A 10,047-nucleotide genomic window follows, 5' to 3' on the forward strand; every position below is an offset into this window, starting at 1 on the left:
CCGGCCTCTTTTCCCTCTGTCACAGGGTACTCTGTGAGTGGGACCCCACCACCCTCCCCCCCCCCCCCGGTCAGAAAACTGGCGTGGACCCGGCCGACCTCGTGAAAAGTTGCTGACCTGGACAGACACTGTGGGCCTCTTTGTAAGTGAGCCAGTCAGGCCTGGGGGGACTTCGGGGGACCAGCGAGGGTCGTCAGAACCCTGTGAAATGTCGATCTGCTTTGAAAGGAGTTTTTCAGGCACCCAGACAAGCAGGCACCCACGCGTGGGGAGAGCAGAGAGCCAAAGATACAGGCCTCCGTGGGAAGGTTAGCATGAGTCCTGCCTGCCTCCGGGCCTCCGCTTTGAGAAATGAGAAATGGCAGAGAGGTCACAGAGCCCATCCTCCCTTGCATAGCGCTGTGGCTCTTTCTGAGCTGAATTGAGAGCCAGAAAGCAGCTCAGGAGGAACTTCAGAGTCTCTCTGCCGGAGCAGGCCTCTCACGCGATGGCAGTGCCTATGGCACTGGCTGCAATCACGTGGGGGGGGGGGGGCTTTAAAAACTACTGATGCCTGGGGCACCTGGGTGGCTTAGTCGGTTAAGCGTCTGACTTCGGCTCAGGTCATGATCTCGCGGTTTGTCAGTTCGAGCCCCGCATCAGGCTCTGTGCTAAGAGCTCGGAGCCTGGAGCCTGCTTCAGATTCTGTCTTTCCATCTCTCAGCCCCTCCCCTGCTCATGCTCTGTGTCTCCCTGTCTCTCAATAATAAATAAACGTTAAAAAAAAAATTCTAAAAAAAAAAAAAAAAAAAAAACTACTGATGCCTTGTCCCCGCCCTAGAAATTCTCATTTTAATGGGAACGGGGCGCGGCCTGGGCACTGAGATTTTTTAACGCCCCCTGGGCCATATTTAATGTACAGTCAAGTCTGAGAAGCACTGGGATCCACACACACATTGAAGACAGCAAGGTTTTTGGATGCCGGCTTTGTAACAGAGTATCATCTGTACGGTCTCAAGAGTTGTCCCCAACTTCCCCAAATAATGTTAGTATATATCTCACTTAACAAGGAAGTATTTTTTTAATAAGATTACTTTGTGGGATAGTGAGAAATTAAGCAAAGAATGAAGGCCTCTCATTAATAACAAAGAATTAATCGTATAATAATGAAGTAGATAATTACACTCAACAGACATCTGTAGATTGTTGACATCTCAAGAGGGTGGGGTTAAACGTCGGGAGACAGGTGATCTGAAGGAAATTACAAGTGCACATCCTTGAGGCCTTGAAAAAACAAGAGAGTTAGAAAAAAAAAAACTTTTTTCCTTAGAAAAAATTACGGATTCACGGGAAGTTACAAAAATGGGAGGTCCCAAGGGCCCTTCACCCAGCTTCCCTCAGCAGTCACATTTGGTATAACTCCATCCAATATAAAAACTAGGAAATTCACATTGGTAAAATCCATAGACCTTATTAAAATCACAGATTTGGGGGGGGGGGGGGCGCCTGGGTGGCTCAGTTGGTTAAGCATCCGACTTCGGCTCAGGTCATGATCTCGCGCTCCGTGAGTTCAAGCCCCGCGTCGGGCTCTGGGCTGACGGCTCAGAGCCTGGAGCCTGCTTCAGATTCTGTGTCTCCCTCTCTCTCTGACCCTCCCCGTTCATGCTCTGTCTCTCCCTGTCTCAAAAATAAACATTAAAAAAAAATTTAAAAAAAAGAAATCACAGATTTTTTTGTTGACCTTTAATTTCTTGGTTTTCTTCCTTCATTCAAAAAGTTTTTATCAAGGCCCCGGCATCGTTTTATTGAAGTGTGGTCTGTAGATCACATGGACCAGATTCACCCGAAAAACTCATGAAAAATGCAAATTCCGGACCCCAGGCTCAGACGTACTGAATCAGATCGCACAGGAGTGGAACTGGAAAGTCAGCATTTTTAGCAAGTTTCCCAAGTAGTTTTTAGAGTCACAAAACTTGGAAAGCCTGCCTATGGCAGGCACTGGGCTCAGTCCAGGAGATACATTTAGGAAAGACTAGTTGCTGCCCTTGTAGGGTAGAGGAGACAGGTACTAACAGCAATGAGAAGGCCTGAAATAGAGCCATGGAAAACAGCCATGTGCTGTTAGAGCACAGGGGAAATATCTCTTGGAGGTGGGGACGGGCAGTTGTGTAGGTTGGGCATATTTAAGTTGGGTTTTGACGGATGAGTAGGAGTTTGTTAGTTGGACAAGATTACAAAATCTGAACCCATTGCTTTAGCATATTGTCTCCCTTTGCCTTTGAAGCAAATTTCCTGCAATGTGAGCTCCTTAGCAGCAGGGAGGTGTGCCGTCCATCTGTGTATTCCTGTATTCCACACCTAAGGTGCTCAATAAATGTTTGATGAATGAAGCATGAAAGCTACGGCTGGCTCGATACACAAAGGGTGGAAGGAAGGCGGGTGAACGACTGGCTGGGTGGAGGGACGTCTGGGGCATGGCCGGGTCCTGGCATGCACAGTAAGAGTGCAGCCGGAAGAGACTGCGTCCTGGCCCAAAAGTCTCAGCATTTCTGTCCCCAGAAGCCCTAAGGGGAGGAGCCGGAAACCACTTGAGAAGACGCAGCAGGGCTGTGTGTAGAACAGGCTCATCCTGTATAGTTAATCCCTGAACACCCCCAAGAACCCATGGAGACAGCTGCCTTTGAGTTTGTGCTAAGTGGCCTTCACCCTGGGGAAAAAAATAAAAAGACATTTACCCTGAAAGCACTCTCCTGCTCCTTAATAAGTATATTAATTTTAAATGCCAGAGGCAGACTCATAAACTCTTTCTTGGAGGATGATGGCCACAGCCCTGCTTGCTGGAGAGAGCCAGCCGGCCACTCCCGCTCCCATTAAGCAGAGAGGGCGGGAATCCGCTGTTTTACAGACAGGCTTGCAAAGGTCACTCCTGCCGTGTGGTGGACGTGGAAGGGGCAGAGGAGCTCTGTCTGCTTTTTATTTTCTTTGCCTCTCTGGCTAGGCCCGGGAAGTTGTGAAGGAATTGCCTGTGGTTTCCAGCATGGGATCGCAAGACCCTGGGAGGAGTTGGGGGGTGGGAGGGGGCACGTCCAACTGGAGGCAGAAGGAGGGCTGAGAGGAGCTCTCTTCTCTGGGGAGCTCAGAGCGTGGTGCTTCAGCCCCTGCCCTTTAACCACTGAGGGCACTTCTAGAAGATGCAGACGCCCAGCCCTCGTCTACAGTGCTACCAGATCAGACTCTTGGGTGGCGGGTGCCCCAAAACTCGGGTCAGCCATGCCTCTCAAGTACATCACAGGCTCACTGAAGCTCAAGGAAACCTTCCCATCAAGGCTGTATCGAAACAGCCCCAGGGGCGCCTGGGCGGCTCAGCCGGTTAAGCGTCCGACTTGGGCTCAGGTCACGATCTTGCCGTTTGTGCGTTCGAGCCCCGCGTCAGGCTCTCTGCTGCCAGCTCAGAGCCTGTCTCCTCTCTCTCTCTCTGCCCCTCCCTCTCTCGAACTCTCTCTCAAAAATAAACAGACATTAAAAAAAATTTTTAAAAACCCTAAGCAGCCCCAGATGGTGGTAGTAGGAGGCAGCCGAGGTTTGAAAGCAGAGGACGCAGGTTTTGAAGCCAGAACCCCTCAACCTTTCTGAGACGCTATCTATTCATTAATAAAATGGGAGTGATGATCCCCAACTTAGAGCACTGCGCGCAGATTAAAGGGACATTCTCAGCAGAGTGTCCAGTGGGTAGAGGCCTCAGTGTTAGGTGAGATTGGGCCAGGCGTTGAAAAGTATAGCTGGTTCCCGTACCTGTGACTTGAGCCTTAAAGAAACGTGTGCGGTGCCCGCCCCCCGCCCCCCGGAATGTATAATCTACATTACGTACATTTTTATTTAGCCAGATGGGCTCTTTTTTATGGATTCTTCTCTATGGGTATCTACAAGAACTTAGGGGCCCCGCTTGACGTTTTTCATTAAGCACCTTTTATGTAACGATCTCGTGTACTTAGTCTCGTAAGGCCCTTGTCCCTCCCAGTAAAGAGTGTGAGAAGCTTGGCTGAAAAGTGAAAAGTTGAGGTCTTTCTCTGATGAGGTACCTGCTGGGAAAGAGGCAGAGGGGAGGTCTCAACAGTTATTCAAGTCAAAAGTACATTAACCATCATAAGAGCCTGTGTTGCCAACTTTTCGAGACAGGTTTATTGCATAACGTATTGGGGAATGTTATCAAGATGGTTTATTTACTTCATTCTTGTGCCTATCCCATTGCTGGGTGGAGGACACTTGTCAAAGGAGCTCGCTGAAACGCTTTCTCGGCATGGACAGGCCCACGGGGTTGAATGCCCTGTAATTCATTACTTCCCCTCCCCCCCCCACCCCAAGGAAATTTGAACACAGAGAAGTAGAAGCTGTAGGGAGTTGGTGGGGGGCACCTCTGATTTATTCTAGGACATATAGACATTCAGACTCAATGGGGCCGTGAGGATGGGCCAGATGACAAGTGGAGATTGTGCTCATTCCCATCAATGACGTGCCCAGCTCAGTAGAATCTCATGTTTTAGAGGATTGCTGAGCTATTTGGCGATAATAAAGCCACGGTTTCAGAAGTGATTCACAGACTTGGATGACCGTGAGGCGTGCTTTTAGGTTTGGGGGCCGGGGGTCATCAACAGCAGGACATTCTGAAATGTCCTAGCTTGTCCCTGTGACTCCACAGTATCTCCAGAATTGTGGACCCAAATGGGCGGCCCTCAGGCCCATCTGTGGACAATGGCAAGCTCTAGGAAAGCATCATTCTGAAACCTAGAGGCAGAAATGAACGCATTCCACTGTTCTTCTAAGAGTTTCAGGCATTAAAATACAATATTCTCAGCCACTTGATCAAAACTGATCGATGACAAGCACCGGGCCTATAACTGTGCACTTTGATGGGAATAAAATTAATTAAATGGGGGGTGGGTTTTTTTCCCCACCCTTCAACAGTTGTATTGCTGCTAAAAATCTATACTTTTAAATATACTTCATTGTTATTCATTAAAACTGCGTGCAACCTGTACTTACACAGCTTCAATCACATAGGCCATAACTGAAGAAAGCTGGGCATCTCAGGCAAATGTGCTTCTAGCAAGCAGATTTGCTGTGCTCCCCAAACCGAGCTGCATTTAGCTTGAGGAGACAGAATAGTCATAAGGCTTGGCCGAGCAGGCTCTTTCATAAACCTGGCAGAACATGATCAACAGACCCCAGAGGACTCACCGTTAAACTGGGTCTGCAGTAAAGTGGCGGGCATAAATCAGTGCCAGGGATTTAGAGAGGTCGTTTCCATATCTGGTGATGGGCCATCATACCCTCTTTGTAGCTCCTGCTCCCTCCCTGGCCTGCAGCCGCCCATGAGTCTATGTTGCTGTTCCTTAGCCCTGGCTTTGGGGCCCTCCCGTCCCACATCTCCTTGGCCTCATTGTGCTCCGGGTCTGTCCCCTGTATTAGCAGGTGCCCCTCTCTCTCCCCTTGGCTGCCTTCTCTAGCCCGTCCTGGTTTCCCCCATCCTCCTCTCTGAGTTACTTCCAGGATAGTCACTGTCTGGGGAAAAGTATCCTTTGATGCTCACGATTTTTCTATGATTCTATCACAGATGAGACCGATGGACCCAATGGGTGTGGTTACAGTCAGAAGCGAAGTTCACGGGCACAGCGTGCCCCAAAGAAGCAAACCCTAGAGTTCAGCTGATGCACTCCCAGTGACAGGGGAGCAGGAATCAGGACCCAGAGATCTGGGGTGCAGCCAAAGAGTTGCTAGCATTACAAAGAACTGCTTTGATGTGTCCTATTTTATCCTTATAATTCATTAGAATGATATATGTGTCTCCAGAACGTCTTTGTTTAATACAGTCCTCTTCTCTAAAATCTTCGGGTAAAATTTATGCTTTAGGAAAATATACACCTCCCACCGTATCACCACGTAGGCCCAGGGCCAGAGTTCCCTGTTTGAGAAACATAGACATCCATGGTCACGATGAATTCCCACCAGTAATTCTGTCGTGCCCATAAGGCAAGTGGGGAAACTGAGACTCACGAAGGTCAAATGACTTTTTCTGAGGTCGTCTAGCTAGGGCTTGGAGTAAAAATGTGGTCCCAAATCCCCGTGCCGACCCACTCCCGTTCAATTGAAGTACTTTGCTTTCCTGTCTGGCAGGCAGTCCCCGTCCCTTGCAGAAGCAGCCTGGAACTTCGAAACTGCTCAGGACATCCCGTTTTCAGAGAGCATGGAGGGTGACCCCCCACCGCCGCTCCTGCTCCGCATGTCCCTGCAGCCACAGTGACAGCACACAGCTGGCCCGTCACTAAAGAGCAGCAGCTAGAAGTTCAGAGGGAAGGGAGCCTCGGTGCCTCCTCGTGCACGTAATTGGATTGTGGATTCAGCTGTTGCCTCCAGGAATGACAATCGTCAGAGTCACAGGGGGGCTGCGTAAGCTGGGTGCCCTTAGCAGAGGGGGGCTGTCTGGACGCCCCGGGGACTCCCTTGGCAACCTGGACAGCTTCTGCTTGGCCTCCTGCTCCTGCAAGGAGTGGAAGCAAGGTGACGGCTGGGGCCCTCTGTCCTTCCAGCATTAGCCCAGGCAGGGGCAGCGTGGAGGGTGAGGCAGGCCGTGGTGGCAGCAGAGGGGGTGGCCTGGGGCCCCTGAGAGCTGACTCCCTGGAAGCAGTCTGACGTCAGGCAGCAAGGAGGGAAGCAGGGCCGGGTCTGGGGTTCTCATCACACAGCCTCCAGGCATCACCCTCAGGTGCCTCGGTCAAAGCCTCGATGAAGTTCAGGAGGACTATTTAAATTTTTTTTTTTTTAATGTTTATTTATTTTTGAGACAGAGAGAGACAGAGCATGAATGGGGGAGGGTCAGAGAGAGGAAGACACAGAATCTGAAACAGGCTCCAGGCTCTGAGCTGTCAGCACAGAGCCCGACGCAGGGCTCGAACTCATGGACCGCGAGATCATCAAGACCTGAGCCGAAGTCGGCCGCTTAACCGACGGAGCCACCCAGGCGCCCCACAGGAGGACTATTTAATGACATAGGCTCCCGACCACCTTTTGATGAGTCACCCTGCCCCACCCTGATGCAGTGCAGATGCCTCCGTCCAGCATGTTGACTTCCTCTCTGGCTCACTGCCCACCCCCCTTCCTCCCCTCACTGACCCTTGGCCACCCCAAAGCTGCCACTCTCTTCTGTTGCCTTTGTCAGTGCTCATTCCTGCTTCTGCCTAGAGCAGTGTTCCCACTGTGACTGCCTGGCGAAGCCTCACTTCTCTGGCAAGATTCAGCCTGAGTGCTGCCTCCTCCGGGAAGACCTCCCTGACCATCCCAGCCTGGGCCGGGCGGTTGAACTCTGTGCCCCCACAGCCTTCACCCCATAGCACAGCTGTTACCTCCACTCCTCTGTCTCCAGCACTGGACTTTGAGCTCCTTGAGATCTCTCTTCCTCCAGTGCCGTGTGGGAGGTGCCGAGGAAATAGTTTTTGGGTAAATAAACAGGAACAACGGGAGTGTGCCAACAATAACTACAATGGCTGCCACTTACTGACTGCAGACCGCGTGGCCAGGCTCCGTGCTGGGCAGTCAACACGTGTTAGCTCACGTGATCCTTAGCACGGCCCTGTGAGATTTGTCATCCCCATTTTACAGGTAGGGAAACTGAGTCTTAGGTGGCCCGAGGGCACAAGGCCAGGGGGCAGCAAAGCCAAGATCTGAACGGAGGTCCGTCTGGTGGAAAAGTCTGCGCCTTTAACCAGCATGGAGCTTGGATATCCCAGGCCGCAGCCTGCAGCCTGGGCTTGACTTGCACAACCATTTCCAGCCACCTGGGGCAAGGCCTGGGACCCCGGAAGGCCCTCGACATCTCCCTTGGGGGGTTACTACAGCAGCAGTGTCTCTGTGAATGAGTCCCCCGGTGTCCTCGCTCCATCTCAAGCCCCCAGACCCACCCCACCTTAGGGTGGAGAGGAAAAGATAAACACGAATATTGTATGATCTACAATGGTTTGTGTGACAAGAAACTGATGTGCCCGTGAGGATACCCATCCTGGCCTGGGCAGCACTGGGCCTCGTCCTGCCTGCAGGAGCCCAGACGTTGAGGAATGAGCCTTTCAAAGTCAGTCCCCACTGTCAGGAGAAGCCACATCTCCGGAGCAGTCCGGTGGCCCTGCCTGCCAGGCTGTACCAGCTGCACAGGATGACCCCTGAAGCAGTCGTCAGAGAAGCAGATGAGGGAGAGGATGCTGTGGGCCTCATCCCTGCGTCCCTAAAGTCAAATTGCAGCGCTGTCTCCACCTTGGGCATCTCTGGCCCAATTGTGTCCTTTCCACCCCTAACCGCAGCCTCTCAGAGGACGACGCGGCCAGCAGACCTCGGCCAGCCCTTAATCACGGGTATTCACAATGGGGGCGCTGTGGCCTGGAGAGTCTAAAAGGGCAGATCGTCCAAACTCACCCCATGTCTTCTCTGCGCTGTGGTTAGGCGGTTTTCAGGTGGTGTCTCGACACCGCCTGGGTGTTGACAAAGCTCAGAACCGAGCCTCGCTTTGCAGAAGATGAGAGCCGTCATCTCTGCTCCCAGACCTCGCACTCCTGCTCTGCAGTCTATAGTGGGGTGCGGATGCACCCCATCCCTATAGTGGGAGACAATTCACTATTGTCTCATTGAGGCTCCAAGCTGAGGACGGTGGGTGACAAGTTCCTGCACATTGTGAAGACGGGTCTGTGCTGGATATTCCCCATTGTATCCCTGGAGCACAATTCTCCACCCCCGTCCTGCCAGGATGACCTCTACAGACAGCATTAACTGGCCTCCCTCGCCCTGGGGTTTCAGGCTGAATTCAGCCAGTGGGAGGCACGGGCAGGAGATCTGAGGGCAGGAGGAGAGAGGCCAGGGTATTTATTCTTCTGGCTCCTCTCTGCTCGGTCATTGCATGAGACGGGCTGAATCCTTCTAGTAAAGGCTGTGGCCCCTGTGTGACAGTCCTAGATCTTGTAAGGTTCCAGAAACATCTCCCTCCCTTTGCCCATTACACTCAAGATGTTTTTCAATCCCTTGTGTCTCCCTGAACCCTGCCCACACCTTTATAAATAATCTCTTTAACTCTCTCCAGTTACCCCTCTGAGCATGCCATCTGTTTCCTGGCCAGAAACTGGCCCAATGGACATATCGCCAGACGTAGCCTTTCCTCTCAGAAAGGAGAAGGTTTGAGACAGAAGTTTGGAGGGGAGCTGGTACTCTGAGTTTCCCTTCCTCTGTCTATCCCAAGCCAAATAAAGGAAGCTTGCAGAAAATCACACGTAGGAACAGAATGTTGTCTACAAGCAGGAAGAGTGGCACTCCCCCATCCCTGGCTGGATGCTTACACTGTAGGAACTCAGAGACCTGTCTCTAATTGTCCTGGCGTGGACCTCAGAAAAGCACCTGGGAGCTGCCCGCATAGGCAGCGTTTGGAGGTGCAAGGTTACCTCCTGAAGGCCAAAGGGATCATTACAGGTTGGCCTGGCTTGAGCTGTCTTGAAAGGTGCTGCCACGCACACTGGCCGGAAGGGGAGACCAGGCAGGCTGTGTGGGTGCACCCCTGAGTTGGAGATGACGGGGAGTCACGAGAGATCAGTGGGAAGGCCACTGCCCCCATCAGAGAACTATCTTATGGGGAAACTGTCTCGTTCCCCAGAGAATACCTCAAGGAACCCACAAGGTTCCCCCACAGGAGACAAAGCTTGCATTCGGACTTCTACCAGTAGCCAGAGAGCCAATAACAGCTTAAACCAAATAAAAAGATCCTCTCTCCCTGCGCCATCCATGGAGGATGCAGAGGCAGCACAGAGTAGAGGAGGCGGAAGAGAAAGGTGGGGGCGGGGGGTAGAATAACCAGCAAGCGGCTTCCCTTCCCCATGGCAGGGTCTCAGGCTTGGGACAGGTAGGGGAGGTAAAAGTGGGAAGAGCTTTCAACTGGATAGGATACTGAGGTTTTGATTTGGGTCGAAATGGATTTTTAAACAACTGAAAATAAAGTTACAACTGAAGAGTGAAAAGTGATAGGATCATAGGGTAGTTCAGTTT

Source organism: Felis catus, chromosome D1 (assembly GCF_018350175.1).
Source record: "Felis catus isolate Fca126 chromosome D1, F.catus_Fca126_mat1.0, whole genome shotgun sequence".
Taxonomy (NCBI): Eukaryota; Metazoa; Chordata; class Mammalia; order Carnivora; family Felidae; genus Felis; species Felis catus.